The sequence below is a fragment of the Dipodomys spectabilis genome, unplaced genomic scaffold, assembly GCF_019054845.1.
Source record: "Dipodomys spectabilis isolate Male_0828 unplaced genomic scaffold, ASM1905484v1 ptg000119l, whole genome shotgun sequence".
In the NCBI taxonomy this organism is placed as follows: Eukaryota; Metazoa; Chordata; class Mammalia; order Rodentia; family Heteromyidae; genus Dipodomys; species Dipodomys spectabilis.
The window spans coordinates 3,660,352-3,678,366 of NW_024870796.1; the positions used below are offsets into that span (position 1 = coordinate 3,660,352).

The window sequence follows — 18,015 nt, forward strand, 5'->3', positions numbered from 1 at the left end:
ACCATTTAACCTCTGAGCCTAAGCTTTTGTCTCTGTCAAGTGGGAATCATTCCACACTACCAGTGTCCTGGCTGCCTTTCTGGCACACTTAAGTCTGGGCCATGCACTGTTGTTTTAGCCTTTACAGGACCCATTTTCAAATGAGTGAACCTTGGAACAGGTAAGTTGGGGGACATACCTAAGGTCAGAGTCAACATGGGTGGGGCTGGCAGCATCTTATCAGCTTTTCCATGTTCTTGACCACAGACATGTAGATCAAGGATAGACATAAAACTGTCTCAAGAGCTGGGAATGTGGCTTAGTGGTAGAGTGCTTGTTTATGTATATGAGGCCCTGGATTCAATTCCTCAATACCACATAAACAGAAAAAGCCAGAAGTGAAGCTGTGGCTTAAGTTGGTAGAGTGCTAACTTTGAGCAAAAAATGCTCAGGGACAGTGTCCAGGCCCTGAGTTCAAGCCCCAGGATTGGCAAAAAAAAAAAAAAAGTGTCTTGAAGTTAAAACAAAACCAAAAAGCAAAAAGCAAGGGTGGGGGGCAGTAATCTGCTAGAGGTATGGCTCTAAGAAAGAAAGAAAGAGAAGAAAGGAAAAGAAAAAAGAAAGAAAAGGAAAAGGAAACAGAAGGAAAGACAGAGGAGGCAGCAGCAAGTTAGCATTAAAAAAAACCTCTCAGCTGGCACCAGTAGCTCACGCCTGTAATCCTAGCTACTCAGGAGGCTGAGATCCAGGGATCCTGGTTCAAAGCCAGCTCAGGCAGGAAAATCCATGAGACGCTTATCTCCAATTAACCACCAGAAAACCAGAAGTGGCGCTGTGGCTCAAGTGTTAGAGCACTAGCCTTGAGCTAAAGAGCACAGGAACAGCACCCAGGCCCAGAGTTCAAGCCCCACAACCAACAAAAAGACAAAACAAAAAAAACACAAGAAACAAAAACCTCAAACACTGGTCACAACTCAAGAAATGTTTTGTTTTTTTTTTTTGGGGGGGGGGTCCAGTTGTGGGGCCTGAACTCTGGGCCTGGGCGCTGTCCCTCAGCTCTTCAGCTCAAGGCTAGCGCTCTACCACTTGAGCCACAGCGCCACTTCTGGCTTTTTTCTTTTTGCTTATGTGGTGCTGAGGAATCAAACCCAGGGCCTCATGCATGCAAGGCAAGCACTCTACCACTGAGCCACCTTCCCAGTCCCAGAAATTTTTTTTTTCTCAGTCATGTGGCTTGAACTCTGGGCCTGAGCGCTGTCCCTCAGCTCTTCAGCTCAAGGGTCGCACTCTACTAGTTGAGCCACAGCACCACTTCTGGCTTTTTCTGCTTATGTGGTGCTGAGGAATGGAACCCAGGGCCTCATGCAGGCAAGGCAAGCACTCTACAACAGAGCCACTTTCCCAGCCCAATTAGAGAGATTCTTATCTCCAAAAAACTACCAAAAACAAAAACAAAAAACCTGGAAGTGGAGCTGTGGCTCAAGTTAAGAGTGCAGGCCTTGAGCAAAAGGATCTCAGGGACAGAGCCTAAGCCCTGAGTTCAAGCCCAAGAACAACAACACCACCACAAAACCCTCAACAATTAAGTAAATAACTAACTGAATATAAATCTCCCCTCTCGTCACTAAACATTTTAGTACACTATCCACACACATTTTTTTCTAATCTTAAAGACAGACTTGATTTCACTTCACAGTGGGTCAATATTGAGTTCCACATATATTTGTCCTCCCCTCTCCCCTCAAAGCTTTGTATTAATGCAGGTTCAGAGCTGGAGACAATTAGTCACTACACCAGAAAACTGATTAGTGGCCCCAGCAGGATGAAAAGATCCAAAAATGCTACTTGGGAGACTGAAGACTTAAGAGGCTAGCCAGCCAGAAGCATATCTGAGACACAATTAGGGAAGGGCAAAGAACAAAACCCTATCTTCCTAGGGTAACAACCAAGATCGTATACTAGCCCCCAGCCCCCCCCCCCCCTAACTTGCCTGCCTCCAGGCAGTCCCACATAGATCCTTGAACTCATTGTTCCTCTGGCTATGACTCAGGCACTCAGATCCTGGCTCCTGGCTTCCAGCTTCTCCCTGCTTTCCAGACACCTCACTGGACTGAAAGCTCCAAGAGGGCAAGCAAACTGGTTGTTTTCTTCCTTCCTCTAAGAAGGACCAAATGTTCCTGGTACATTTTAGGTGCTTAGCTATCTACTGTACACTCTGAACACCAAAGGAACAAATGGAACACTTAGAGCCAACCAAATCCTCGCACTCTCTTGCCTGGGCTGGAGGGGCAGGGCTGTGACAGGAGTCAGCTTGTGCAAGCGGCTGCAGCTGTGCTGTCACTTTGCCCAGATCCCCACCAGCCATGCAGCTCCCACTTTGGAAGAGCTCTTGCCTGGGACCTGCAGCTCCAAATCTCCCCTGGCAGTCTGGCAGCACTCAGAACTTGTCTGAGCTGTTGCTATGCAGACCATGGAGGCCTGCCCCGGCTTTCCCAGAACCTCTGGCCAGGACAGGAAGTGACATATGCAAAGTCCCCTTTCATTCCATTACAGTTCAGGGCTTGGGTGGAGTCTTGTCACTTGTAGCCAACCTCTGTCTGCAGACACTACCAGCCAGCTCAAGGTGTACCAGACCCAATCCCCACCAGCTGTGACCAGCTGTAAAATGGATAGAAAACGTCCTATTTTAAACGGTACGTCGTCCTCCCTTTAAAAAGTCTATCACTTTTTTTTTTTTTTGGTATCAAATTCAAATTCTGTGGGGATAGTAGTCAAACTTGTACCAACCACCAAAACCTGGCCAACCAACCTATCTAACTAGGGTGATCGCTCTAGATTCCTCCACACACACACCCTGCCCCTTCTCACTTCTGTGCATCTAGAATAACCAGCCAGCTGTCTTCTTTTCTTTTTTTTGGTTAATACCAAGGCTTGAACTCAGGGACTGAGTACTGTCCAGGTTTTTTTTTTCTCTCAAGGTCAGTGATCTACAATTTGAGCCACGGCGCCACTTCCTTCTTATTTTGATGATTAATTATAAGAGTATCACCAACTTCACTGCCCAGGCTGGCTTCAAACTGTGATCCTCAGCCTCCTGAGTAGCTAGGATGACTGGCATGAGCCACTAGCACCTGGCTGTCTTCCTTTCTATATCTGAATTTACTAAAGCCTCTAGGACAGGTCTTACCAAGTGTTCTTAGATTTGACCTGAAGTGGTATACTCTGTATCACTAACGGTCAGAAACAATGTTTCAATTCCCCAAGTGGAATATAGGTAGAGTACCTGTTCTCTTTCTAGGATTTGAACTCAAGGTCTTATATTTTCAAGCAGGTGCTCTGCCATTTGAACTATGCTTCCACCCCTTGTGCTTTCTCTTCTAAAGTGTTCAGCCCACCAACCATCTAGAAATTTATCCTGGCAAAGTGTCTGTCTGGCATGTGCCAAGGTCCTGAGTTCTATTACTAATACCACAAAAAGTGAAAAGGTATATACATTCCTACTGACTCAGTTACAGGTTATAATTTGGTTAAAATGTGTCTGTCTCTATTTTCAAAGGAAAGAAAAAGAAAGACATAGAAATCATATTGGAAACAAGCCATTCCTATTTCTACATGCTTAGTCTATGTGGCAGGGAAAAAAAATCATTTCTATTCCCAACCCAGACTTGACCAGTAGTGGAGCTCTTCAAAAACAATGCATTATTTAAAAAAAAAATCACCCAAGTTAGTCTCACTTAAAGACTTCAGGAAGGAAAACACAGTTAAACTGAAAACTGTTAACTGGTACTTTAAAAAAAAAAAAAAAAAAGCCCGGAAATGTTTTTAGGACTGTAAGTCTCTTGGGAGGTACTGACTTGTCCTTTAACACATTTCTAAGACAACCTGCTTTTGCTAAAAAGCAGCAATCCAACGCTAGAGCTTTGCAGTCACAAGCAGAGTGAATCTGGACCTGGAGGTAACAGCTATGAACCATATCAACCAGACAGCTAGCAACAGTCACATGATGGTCATTGGCCAGGGTTCCTAGGCTGTGTAGGTGGGCACTGGGAGAAGCTGAACCAGCAAGCAACAGATGGCATCCTGAAATCCCCCCTACTCCTGCTTCTCCTGCCTCATTCTTCTCTCTGGTCCAGGCCTCTACTTCACCCATTTATCTACCTGTTATTAAATATACTTGGAATGTACAACTTCCCAGCCCAACCAATTCCACATTTTTTTCCCCAAGGGAGACCTTGAGACCCACACTTTGATATCATTTTTTTGTTTATTTGGGATTTATGTGTGTGTGTGCCCATACTAGTGCTCAAACTCAAGGCCTGGGTGTTGTCTCTAGGCTTTTTCACTCAGGGCTGGTGCTTTAACATTTGAGACATACTTCTACTGTTGTTTAGGGTTTTTTGGAGTTTTGTTTTTTTTTTTTTTGGCAAGTCCTGGGGCTTGAACTCAGGGCCTGGGCACTGTCCCTGCTCAAGGCTCACATTCTACCACTTGAGTACCACTTCTGGCATCTTCTGAGTAGTTTGTTGGAGATAACCGTCTCATGGACTTTTCTGACCAGGCTGGCTCTGAACCATGCTTAGCCTCCTGAGTAGTTAGGATTTTATGCATGAACCACTTCTGACTTTTTCCTGGTTAGTTGAAGATAAAAGTCTTCAAAGAACAATCTTCAGGTCTCTGTCTCCTGAGTGGCTGAGATTATAAACACAAGCCACTGACACATGGCTACACACTTTTACTTTTTTTTTTTTGGTCCGGTTGTGGGGCCTGAACTCTGGGCCTGGACGTTGTCCCTCAGCTCTTCAGCTCAAGGCTAGCGCTCTACCACTTGAGCCACAGCGCCGCTTCCAGTTTTTTCTTTTTTGCTTATGTGGTGCTAAGGAATCGAACCCAGGGCCTCATGCATGCAAGGCAAGCACTCTACCACTGAGCTACCTTCCCAGCCCGTACTTATTTTTTTTTTAATTCAAGGACAGAACTCCAGAAAAACTCAACTAGTATGGAGAAGAATTAGATCTACTTTATTTATATTTAATTATTGTCAGTTGTAGGGCTTGAACTTAGGGCCTGGGCAGTTGTCCCTGAGCTCTTTTGCTCAAGGCTAGAGCTCTACCACTGAGCCATAGTTTTACTTCCAGTTTTTGAGTGGTTAACTGGGGCTGAGTCTCATGGGGACTTTTCTGCCCTGACTGGCTTCGAACTGCGATCTTCAGATCTCAGTTTCCTGAGTAGCTCGATTATAGGAGTGAGTCACTGGCTATATATTTTATTATAATTACAATATATTAGTTGATTTTTTGGATGTAATTCAACATATGTGTGAATAAATTATCCAAACAACTTTAACCTAGTTCTCTCCCTCTCCTAGATTTTTAAAAATCAGATTTTCCTAAGAGGGCTAGTAGACATAATCCTAGTCTACACAAAAGCTTATACATGAAAATGTTGAAAACACCATTATTTATAATAGACAAGACATAGAAACAATGGAAACGTCCACCAAACAGTGAGTGATTAAAAAAAAATATTCACATGGACTATTACTTGATCATAAAAAGAATGTCATATTGATACATGCTACAACATGAACAAAAACCTGGTGGTGAGTTGAGTCAGCCACAAAAGAGTACGTGTTGGATGATTCTAGCTATATGATATCTAGAATAGGCAAATATGAAGAGATAGAAAGTAGATTTGTAGTTGCCTAGGGCTAGAAAGATGGGAGAGGTGATAATTTAGGAGTATGGAAATTCTGAGAGAATGACAACATTCTAAAACTGGCTCTAGTGACAGTTGTGCAACTCTGTGAAGACACTAAAAACTACTGAGTTATACATTTTCGATCAGTGAATTGTACAATATCTAATTTTTATTTCAGTAAAACTGATTTTTTTAAAAAGTTCAGAGGTTGTAATTGTGTTTCGCATTAATTTTACTTTCCTTTGTTTTCAGGTCAGTGTAAGAACAAATGTGATTGATTCATCCTTGTTATGATGTATACTGCTGTGGAATGGAACCCAGGGCCCTGCACATGCTCGCTTTCACTGAGCCACATCCCTAGCCTCAGTATTAGTTCTTTACCAGGTTACTTACTGTGCTTGGGCATAAATCCATTGCCACAAGCAAAAGAAACAAATGAACAATTCAGAGCTATAGAAAAAGGAACTCGATTTTTAAATGAAATACTTTTTTTTTTTGTACTGGAAGTCTGAACTCAAGGGCCTACCACTTGATAGGCAAGCAGTCTACTTGCTGCCCTGAAGTTTTGTTTTGTTCATGGGATTTGAACTCTGGGCCTGGGTGCTGTCCCTGAACTCTTCAGCTCAAGGAGAGCGCTCTACCACTGGAGCCACAGCACCACTTCCAGTTTTCTGGTGGTTAATTGGAGATAAAAGAGTCTCATGGATGTTCCTGTCAGGCTGGCTTTGAACCATGATCTTCACATCTCAGCCTCCTGAGTAGCTAGGATTACAGGCATGAGCTACTGGCACCCAGCCAGCACTGAAATATTTTAAATACTAGTTATTTGAGACAAAAAATAAAGCCAAACTTGATTTTCAAAACTACCCCCTTCTAAAGAAATGTACATATCACCCGATGTGAAGAAATAGTTGTATTGTCAAAGCTCATAGAATTCACAAACATAGATCATGATAATGACAATTTGCCTTGTGAAGATTAAAACTGTGTTTGTGACTTTAACTAAGTATCACTATCCCACTGTGGAATTTGTGACATTTATGTCATCATTTAATAAAAAATTATTTAAAAGAAAAACACAACAAAACTACCACCTTATGCTGGGTGCTATTCAGGAGGCTGAGAACTGAAGGACTGAAAATTCTATGATATTCCATCTCTAATTAGCAAACTGTAGAATACAGTTATAGTCCAAGTGGTAAAATACCAGACATAACAAACAATTAAACAACAGCATGAGGCCTTCAGTTGGAGTCCTGGTACTAGCACAAAAATGAATTTAAAGATGCCCCACTACAGATGAATGGATCCAACAAATGTGGTACCTATATACAATGGAATTTTACACAGCCATCAGAAAGCATAAAATAATGGCTGTAGGGAAATAGAAGGAACTAGAACAAGATCAGAGAGACAAACAGTGCATGTTCTCCTTGATATGCGGATGTTGGATTTAAAATGCAACAAGATATGAAAAAATAAGCATGACTCAAGATACCCAAACACAAGGAGACCAAAAGAGGACAGTCTTAGGAGAAAAGCACCAAACTATAATACCCAAGCACCTCTTCATATGTATATAAAATAAGGTACAGACTGAAAAGAACTCCAAAGATAAAGAAACAAAGGACCTCTTCTTAATTTGTCTTATCATTTTTTAGTTGACTCTGTATTCTTTACCTCATACATGGCATATACACATGTACATCTGAAGGAGGGTGGAAAATAAGTGGAAAGTGGGTGAAAAAGTAGGGCACAGGGGCCCATCAGCTACACTGGATATTGATGAAAGTGAACTAAGCAACTCAAGGGCAGTGATGGGAGGAAGAGAATGAGCCAGAATAAGGGAACAGCTGATACTATGCAGAAGGAAAACAATGTACATATCACCCAATAGATGTAAAGGTAACCCTGCTGTATATCACCTCTAAAACAACAATAAAAATATTAAAAAAATAAACACACCAAAAAAGCTAAAAAAAAAAAAATGAGTTGGAGGCATGGCTCAAATCACCAGCCAATGAGTGAAAGCAAGTGTCAGATAGTGAGTTCAAGTCCAGTCTTGGACAAAAAAAAAAAAAGAATGAATATCACCTTCTGTTGGGTGAAATAATGATCTAACATTCCAGTTGAGAATTTCCGTGATTCCATATAGTGAGTCTGAAACACAGTGTGGGAAAAGCTGGCTTGGCTGATGTGAGTGAGAGACAAGAGATCAAGTCCCCTGGAAAGAGGGACTCACTGAAGGAAGATGACAGCTTGCTAAGTGGGGGCCTATAGGACTGCAGCTAAATGAGGGTCATCACCCAACTAAGAAGACACTGAAATGGAGGGGAGGTCTGTGCTAGATCCTTTTAAGTAGAACAGCAATCAGAAGTGTACTAGCTCTTGGCATAAAGATCATTATTCCGAAATAAGAAACTTAGAAGCCTGGGATGTGATGGCCAGGCTGGCCTTCTGGCAATTATACAGATAGGACAGCCCATCCTGTGAACAACTGGATGAAGGCCCACAGGGTCTCAGCACAGAGCACCATACACCTCACACTTCCAGCCCACTACTCAGGGTGTGTCACTTTTCTCTAAAAGGCCAGAAGTGCCGATGAGAAGGGATGCTGCCCCTTACAACACAGAGGATGCTGGGAATAAGCCTGGAACTACTACTCTGATTTTCAGTTTAGGCACGCAAACTGATTATCAACAAACAACCTCATAATTGAACACATATGATTTACATCAACTCCTATAATAAAACAAAAACAAAACAAGCAACCAAAACAAAAAACCACAATGTACAACAAATACTGTAGAATAAAGAAGAGAAAAACTCTAGTGAAGCTCACACTCACTTCTTGGCTGGCAATCAAGCAGGTCTGCAGGAGAAAGGAGTCCATTTTCTTGTTTCTCTGTTGTCCAGCCTCAGGACAGCACAGGGAGGCCCAGGGCGTGCTGCCATCTGCAGGCAAAACAGAAGAAAACATAAGTGAGGGCCCAAACCACCCAGCTGAAGCTCCAGCCCACCTTCAGGCAGCCAAAGACTCGTGTCCCCCCCCCGAGTAGGATCTAGGTATGTTCCATAGTTCCAAAGCCTGTCCAGCTACCTAACACCCCAGGCAGCCAGCAAAAACTATAAACTACCAGGAACTGAGGATTTCACTTTTTTTTTTTCTTTTGGTCAGTCGTGGGGCTTGAACTCTGGGCCTGGGCGCTGTCCCTCAGCTCTTCAGCTCAAGGCTAGTGCTCTACCACTTGAGCCACAGCGCCACTTCCGGCTTTTTTCTGTTTATGTGGTGCTGAGGCATCAAACCCAGGGCTTCAAGCATGTAAGGCAAGCGCTCTACCACTGAGCCACCTTCTCGGCCCTGTGGATCTCTTAATAGCAGCAAACTCACAAAGGGGTTTGCTGTCAAGATACTACTCTACCTTATTTACTTTTATAGAGTTCTCACAATACGTGAATGTTTTTAAGAAGGTCCTGTTTGATCAGGTAGAATAAATGAAAAACTTGATATACCTGATTTCAAAGAGGGACCACAAATGAAAACTGTAGGAGATTCTTAGCATCTGGTAGATCATTTATTCCCCCCAATATTTATAGGGTGCTTTTAATAGACTGGATGCAGCCTTGGGGAACAGAACTGAGCAAAAGTAGGCAAAAGTCCTGCTCCCAGGGAGCTCCCACTTTAATGGAGAGAGGTGACAAGAGAAGGTGATAAATACAGGTACGTTCATTTATTTTCAAGTACTCAACTGACCACATGGGCATCCATTAGACATGGTCCTACCCAGTTTGGAATAAAAAAATGGTGGCTCATGCCTGGAATCCTAGCTACTTAGGAGGCTGAGATCTGAGGATCACACTTTCAAGCCAGAGGCAGGAAAAGTCTGTGCGATTCTTATCTTCAATTAATCAGCAAAAAGCCAGAAGTGGAGCTGTGGCTCAAGTGGTAGAGTACCAGCTTTGAGTGAAAAAGGCTCAGAGACAGCACACAGATCCTGAGTTCAAGCCCCAAGACCAGTACCAAAAAAAAAAAAAAACCCAAAAAACCAAAACCAGTAGTGAGAACTTTTAAGCTTGTTAGCAGCTAAAATGTCAAAGGCTACCTTCATATGTCAAAGGCTACTCCTCTAAGCCAGTTTCTCTGCTTATACAGGCAGGGCTATTATGTGAAACTTCAGTTGTTAAGGTAATGACCGAAGTTTACACAAACTGATACTGTGCTTGGCTTAAGCAAAGCTAAAGTAAACTCGGTATAACATGAGGAAGTGACTGCAGCACTTGCAAATAGTTCAGTATCTTTGTGCCAGCAAAGGTCAACCAAGGATGGATTTCCAAGTATGCTTTTGAGAAATAAGCACCAGAGAAGCATGGCTCAGAAGACAGGATCCACTACAAACTTTCAGCGTCGGTTTCTTTGTTATATTCAATTGCTCAAATATATGACAGAGTAGTGAAATTGTTAAGATTACAAAATAGAAAAATGGGGCTGGAATATAGCTCAGTGGCAAAGCGCTTGACTAGCAAGTGCAACATCCTGGGTTTGCTCCCCAGTAGGGTTTAGAATAACAACTGAAAGCACCCAGAATATGTGTGTTTTTGCATATGTATACACAAAGACTTTGCGTGTGTGCGCGCGCGCGAGCGCATGCGTGTGTGTGTGTGTGTGTACCAGTATTGGGGCTGTCCCTTAGCCACAGCTCAATTTCCAGCTTTTTGATAATTTATTAGAGATAAGAGTCACAGACTTTTCTGCCCAGGCTGGCTTTAAACTGCCATCCTCATATCTTAGCCTCCTGAGTAGCTACGATTACAGGTGTGAGCCACTGGTGTGCAGCTTCCAGATTATTATTATTATTTTTAGTTTTTGGGTAAATCCTGTGTATGTGCCTGTTGGGGAAAGATGGGGAAGAAGAGAAGTAAAAATATATGAAAAGGTTTCTTTTTTTTTTTGGTCAGTTGTGGGACTTGAACTCTGGGCCTGGGCACTGTCCCTGTACTCTTCAGCTCAAGGCTAGCGCTCTATCACTTGAACCACAGCGCCACTTCCAGTTTTCTGAGTGGTTTATTGGAGATAAGAGTCTCTCGGACTTTTCCTGCCTGGGCTGGCTTTGAACCATGATCCTCAGATCTCAGCCTCCTGAGCAGCTAGGACAACCAGTTCCCGGCTGTAAAAAGGTTTGTTTTGTTTGAAACGAGGGAATAGATTATGTTCCCATTTATAGGAAAATACATTAATGTTTAAAAACTAAATGGCGGCCCCTTCTAAAATCTTCCAGCTATCTAAATAAAAAGGAAGGAAGGAAAGCCAGGTATGGTGGTACATGCCTATAATATTGGTAAAGAAATATAATCTCAAAATCAGAGGAGAGAGCAAAGGAAGGGGTGACACTATCTGAAAAGAAATGTACTCACTATCCTATTTATGAAACTGTAACCCTTTTGTATACTACTTTTACAATAACAATACCATTACCTGACTATGAAACTTTAATCCATTTGTATATTACTTTTATAATAACAATAAAACTTTTTTAAAGACATGGAGGAATAAGAGGAGATGAGGGGAAGGGAAACAAACCCATCTTGATGAATCCAGAGTTAAAGGGGGGAAAGGGTAAAGAATTTATCATAAATATATGACAAAACAAAAGGACAGTCGGGCGCCAGTGGCTCACGCCTGCAATCCTACCTACTCAGGAGGCTGAGGTCTGAGGATCGAAGTTCAAAGCCAACCTGGGCAGAAAAGTTCGTGACACTCTAATCCCCAATAAAACCACTAGAAAACTGGAAGTGGCACTGTGGCTCAAGTGGTAGAGCACTCTCCTTGAGCTGAACAGCTGAGGGACAGTGCCCAGGCCCAGAGTTCAAGCCCCAAGACTGACCAAAAAAAAAAAAAAAAGACAAAAAACCATATATACTAGTGACCAGACTAAATACAAAATGGCCTGGGAGTGTGGCTCACTGGTATAGCTCCTGTCTGGCAAACGTAAGTGCTGAGTTTAATTCCTAGTGCTGAAAAAATGAAGAATTAAATTCAACTACTAAAAGATCAAGACTTTCACACCTGTGATCCTAGCTATTCAGAAGGCTGAGAAACGAAAATTATTGTTTGATAAAACCAGCTGGAGCAGAAAAGTCTGAGAGAGGGCTGGGAAGGTGGCTCAGCGGTAGAGCGCTTGCCTTGCATGCTTGAGGCCCTGGGTTTGATTCCTCAGCACCACATAAGAAAAAAGAAAAAAAGCCGAGGTGGCACTTTGGCTCAAGTGGTAGAGCGCTAGCCTTGAGCTGAAGAGCTGAGGGACAGCGCCCAGGCCCAGAGTTCAGGCCCCACGACCGGACCCAACTAAAAAAAAAAAAAAAGAAAAAGTCTGAGAGACTCTTATCTCTAACTAACCAGAAAAAAAACAATCCAACTGGAAGTGTGGCTCAAGTGGTAGAGTGGCAGCCACTAGTGAAAAAGCCAGGCTGTAAGACAAGGCTCTGCATTCAAGTCCAATACCAGCACGCACACACACACACACACACACACGTGTACATACACATACACACACACAAGACTTTCAACCTAATTCCTATGAGTAGAAAATATTTGTATTTCATTCAATTGAAATTATAGTATTTCACTTTAGTAGATGTGTACATGTGCAAATACCACAACTAGAGGTTAATGACTTGCAAAGTTTGGAATGCTGTAGTAAATGTTTGCAAGAGATAGGAAAGGGTCCAGAAAAGCATGCTAGTATGATATATAATTATGGAAAGCTGGTTTTCAGGAGGCTGAAGTGAGATTTTCAGCCACTTTACAAATGTCTATACTATTTGCTTCTCCAACAAAATGCATGTAACCAAAGAAACAAAGAAATGAACACTAAGTATTGAAAGCAAAAAAATTAATGAAATAAAGGGTGGCTAAAAAAATAAGGGTGGCTAAAAAAACAAAAACAAAACAAAGATTTACTTTAAAATAGATAAAAACTCTAAGGAGACTGATAAGGAATAAATGGCAGATTTTTTTTAAAAGGAGAAAATTCTAAATACAACATTTAAATAAAAAAAAAAAAAAAAAACAGCCAGGCACTGGAGGCACATGTCTATAATCCTAGAAATTTATGAGACTGAGATCTAAGGATCACAGTTCAAAGACCGTCAGGACAGACAAATGTGAGACTCTGATCTCCAAGTAACCACCAAAAAGGTGGAAGTGGGCCAGTGACAGAACATTAACCCTGAGCTCAAAAGCTGAGGGAGAACTCCCAAACTCTAGTTCAAGTCCCAATATGGCACAAAATAATTAATAACAATATAATAATACAGATAGCTAGGAGATAATACATTTTAAAATACAGAAGGATACATATTAAGAAAGTTTTCTAAAACTTGCAAGAAAAATCTGAACAGGAGCTGGGAAGGTGGCTCAGTGGTAGAGTGCTTGCCTTGCATGCATGAGGCCCTGGGTTCGATTCCTCAGCACCACATAAGCAAAAAGAAAAAAAAAGCCGGAAGTGGTGCTGTGGCTCAAGTGGTAGAGTGTTAGCCTTGAGCTGAATTGCTGAGGGACAGTGTCCAGGCCCAGAGTTCAGACTCCATGACCGGACCCCCCCCAAAAAAAAAAAAAAAAAAAAAATCTGAACAATCATTAAAGAAATTTAAAAAAAAAAATTAAGGCAGAGTTCACTACGTAACCTAGGCTGGCTTGAACTCAGTATTTTCCAGCCTCTGTCTCCCACATGCTGGGATTACAAGGAGCACCATCATGCCTGATTTCAGGAATTAAAATAATTTTAAGCTCTCTTCCTCATAAAGGCTCAGGCCAAGGAGGTTTTACAAGTGCATTCTTCTAACTTCCAAGGGACAGGTCATTTGTGTCTTAAATGAGTTGCTGAAAATAGAAACCTTAGGAAACACTTCCTAACTCTAGGTTACTATAAGTTGGCAGGAGGAAAGATCACATGAACATCGAGCCAGTACTGAATGAACATTTGAGAGTTGCATACTGACTCATGATTAAAACCCCAAAGCAAAACCAAAACTCTTAGAAAAGCAGAATCCAACCCATCCTTCCTTCCCTGTTTTGTAGCATGATTATTATCTGCTTTAGCCACTATATATATTTTACTAAATTTTTTATTTGAAAGTAGCACTTGGGATTTTTTTTTTCATCTCCTTGGATCTCAAGTCCCAAGAAAAGACAGGAACTTTTTTTCTTTCTTTCTTTTTTTTTTGGTGCCAGTCCTGGGGCTTGAACTCAGGTACCACTGTCTCTGAGCTTTGTTGTTCAAGGCTAGCACTTGAACAACATCTCTACTTCCAGCCTTTTTTTTATGTCTGTCATGGGGCTTGAACCCAGGGCCTGGTCACTGTCCCTGAGCTCTTTGTGGTGAAGGCTGGCACTCTATCACTTTGAGCCACACTTTCTGTTTTTGTTTTTTATTTTTTATTTATTTTGTCGGTCGTGGGGCCTGAACTCTGGGCCTGGGCGCTGTCCCTCAGGTCTTCAGGTCAAGGCTACCACTCTGCCACTGGAGCCACAGCGCCACTTCTGGCTTTTTCTGCTTATGTGGTGCTGAGGAATTGAACCTAGGGCCTCATACATTCGAGGCAAGCACTCTACCACTGGGCCACCTTCCCAGCCCAGACGCTTCCCGTTTTTGAGTGGTTAATTGGAAATAAGAAATAAGATTTCCTGCACAGGCTGGCTTCAAGCTGTGATCCTCAGATCTTAGCCTCCTGAGTAGCTAGGCTTACAAGCGTGAGCCACCAGCACCCAGCTGGATAGCAACTTGTTTTACTTGCTAAAGGTTGTTGTCTACAAACCCACAGCTAACTTAATCCTATTTAATAATAGAACAACAGCTATTCTCTTTTAAGAAATGCAACAAGACATTGTACTCAGAAATTGCCATGTTGAGGGGCTGGGAAGGTAACTCAGTGGTAGAATGCTTGCTTTGCATGCATGAGGCGCTGGGTTCAATTCCTCAGCACCATATAAGCAGAAAAAGTCGGAAGTGGCACTGTGGCTCAAGCGTAGAGTGGTAGCATTGTGCTGAAGAGCTGAGGGTCAGCGCCAAGGCCCAGAGTTCAGCCCCACAACCAACAAAAAAAAAGAAATTGACATGTTGAATTGAAATCTCTTTGCACAACTAAAGACAATTTTAAGATAAATTAAAAAAAAAAAAGCCAGGCCCCAGTGGCTCACACCTGTAATCCTAGCTCTCAGGAGGCTGAGATCTGAGGATCATGGTTCAAAGCCAGCCCATGCAGGAAACTCTCATCTCCAATAAACCACCAGAAAACCAGAAGCGGTGCTGTGGCTCAAGTGTTAGAGCACTAGCCTTGTGCTTAAGAGCTGAGGGACAGCATCCAGGCCCAGAGTTCAAGCCCCATGACTGACAAAAAAAAAGAAAGAAAGAAATGGAACAAGACAAGGTATTTGCTGTCACCACGACTATGTACTAGAATGGTAGTAGCAGAAATCACAATGAGGAGATATTTTAAAAGGAAAACACATATTAGAGGACAAAATTGTTAATATTTGCAACTGTCAAAATTATTTACATAGGAACCTCAACAGAATCCAAGAAAAACTATTAGAATGAAGGGGTCCAGAAAGATCTCTAGAAGCTAGATCAACCCAAAAACAACTGATAGATTTTTCCACATACTAGTCACCCAACTAAAAAAAGAAGAAAAAAAAGGAAAGTATACAGACAATAATAAAACAAAATAACATTTCCTATAGCAACATCACTGGATCTAAGTATTATCTTAATAAATAGTACATAAGAGCCTTAAAACTTTATAGAAGTTTTTTTTTTAATTTAAAACTTTATGAAAGTACACAAAAAGAAAGGAAGCACTTGGTTCAGTGACACACACCTGTAATCTCAGCTATGGAATTTGAAGGACTGTGGTTCAAGGGCAGACTAGGTAAAAAGGGAGATTTCCATCTTAACCAATAAGCTAGGCAGAGGTGGTATGTGGCTATCATTCCAACTACTTGGTTGTAGATGGGAGATTCATGGTCTGAGGCAAGTCCTGAGTAGAAAGGTGAAACTCTATTTGTAAATTAAAGGCAAAAAAAGGGAATAGAAGCATGACTCCAGTCAGCAGCAATGCCTCGCAAGCATATGAGCCCCTGAGTTCAAACCCCTAGTACAACTTAAAAACAACAAAACAGAAGGCAACAACAACAAAAGTATGAATAAACCAAAAGAACCCAAGAAACGAGATTCTTGGCTACTGAAAGGTTTTAATTCCTCATAGATCCATTGATGATTCCAACCCAACTCCAAGTCCCCATGTCCAGAGGACTTTCTGTTGAATAGCCACGCAGATTGAAAACCAAAAGAAAATGTTTAGGGCTGGGAAGGTGGCTCAGTGGTAGAGTGCTCGCCTTGCATGCCTGAGGCCCTGAGTTCGATTCCTCAGCACCACATAAGCAGAAAAAACCTGGAAGTGGCGCTGTGGCTCAAGTGGTTGAGTGCTAGCCTTGAGCTGAAGAGCTGAGGGACAGCACCCAGGCCCAGAGTTCAGGCCCCAGGACTGACAAAAAAAAAAGAAAGAAAAACAAAGAATTAAAGTGTATGAAATTGGAAGCAGCACAAAAGATCAGGTCTATTATAAATTCACAGTAAGAGCGACAAAAATACAGCGAGATCAATACGCATATGTGAATGGGGCAGGGTTGATCTTCATTAGGGAAAGGGGTGTGTGTGTGTGTGTGTGTGTGTGTGTGTGTGTGTGTGTGTGTGTGTGTGTGTGTGTGTGTGTGTGTGTGTGTGTGTGTGTGTGTGTGTGTGTGTGTGTGTGTGTGTGTGTGTGTGTGTGTGTGTGTGTGTGTGTGTCCACTGGAGCCACGCCTCCATCTCCAGCTTTTCTTGAAACTCTCCTCATTCGACCTGAGCGTCTGGAGGCTTTATCTGCCTGGGCTGGCTTTGAACCTGCGGGGTCAGCTTCCTGAGTAGACAACATGATCAGCGTGAGCCGCGCATCCTCCCATTTTGATTTCTGTGGTGGTGGTGTTGTTGTTTATGTATTTATTTACCGAAACCCAGGAGACTGGTGGGCCACAAACCCATCCCCCCCCCTCCCTGCGTGCCCCGGCGGCCTGACGCCCCCCCCCGCACCCGACCCCCCCACCTCCAGCGGCCCCGGGCCCGAGGCCCCCCCCCCCGCCCCCCCTCCAGCGGCCCCGGGCCCGAGCCCCCCCCCCCGCCCCCCCTCCAGCGGCCCCGGGCCCGAGCCCCCCCCCCCCCGCCCCACCTCCAGCGGCCCCGGGCCCGAGCCCCCCCCCCGCCCCCCCTCCAGCGGCCCCGGCCCCGAGCCCCCCCCCCCCGCCCCACCTCCAGCGGCCCCGGGCCCGAGCCCCCCCCCGCCCCCCCTCCAGCGGCCCCGGGCCCGAGTCCCCCCCCCCGCCCCCCGCCCCGTGCAGGCCGCCCCAGCGCTTCCCGCCGGACCCCGCCGCCGCCGCCGCCGACGTCCTGCCCAGCCCAGCCCGCGTCGTCGAGAGGCCGCCTGGCGTCCCGGCCAACGCCGGGTCCGCAAGGCGGAGCCCGAGAGGCGGCCGCCCTGGGGCTGCGCTTACCTCGCGCGACGCGGGCCGCCCTGGCCGGGGGGACCCGGGTTCTAGGTCGGCCGCTGCGCTCGGCGCCCCTCAGCCCTCGGCCCCGCCGCTGTGCCGGCTCCCGCGCACGGCCGTTGTGTTTTCTCCACATCAACCGCGGCGGGAAAGCGAAAGCGAAAACCTCCAGCGGGAGGCGGGCTGCGCGCGCCCGAGCCGGGGCGGGGGAGGGGTGGGCGTCCTCGAGAGCGCGCGCGAGCCCGGGGCGGGCGGCGGCGAGGCAGGCGGCCGGCGGGGGGGGGGGGGGGGGGGGTGTGTGGTGCGGGGTCGCGCGCGCGCCCGACCCGGAGGGTGGGAGGGGGGCGGGGCGCATGCGCCAAGGGCGTCATCGAGAGCGCGCGGCCGGAGGAGGGGTGTGCGCGCACCTGAGCCAGTGAGCATCATCGGGAACGCGCTCCTGTGCGCATCACCCTGTCTCCGAAGAGCTGGGACGGGCGCCCCAAGGCGCCAAGGCCGTGCAGGGCAACAACAGATCCTCACAAGGGCTGGCCCAACCCAGCTCCCTTGGGCCTGGTGTGGTGGGCTGCTGGTGGCAGGCTGGGACCTGGCTGTAGGGGTGGCTTTGGTTTGGCCTGAGGAGGTGTGCGTTGGATGGGGTGCCTGGGGGTGTAGGGGTGGGGGGGGATCCCGTAGCAGGGTGTCCTGACTAAAAGGGCATCGTAGAGCATTAGAGAGGTTCACCCAACAATGTGGGTACATGGGAAACTCAATCCTTGATT

At 44.8% G+C, this 18,015-nt stretch overlaps 1 long non-coding RNA gene across 1 annotated transcript in view; it reads right to left on the reverse strand.

Moving 5' to 3' along the window:
• Positions 1-17,389, reverse strand: part of LOC122115493 — a 63,644-nt gene extending 46,255 nt beyond the window's left edge. Inside the window, exons 1-2 of the long non-coding RNA XR_006148780.1 lie at positions 17,261-17,389; positions 8,525-8,631 (exon numbers count right to left, since the gene is read on the reverse strand). This is a non-coding gene — a long non-coding RNA (uncharacterized LOC122115493). The remainder of the gene's footprint in view (positions 1-8,524; positions 8,632-17,260) is intronic.
• Positions 17,390-18,015: the final 626 nt, after the last annotated feature.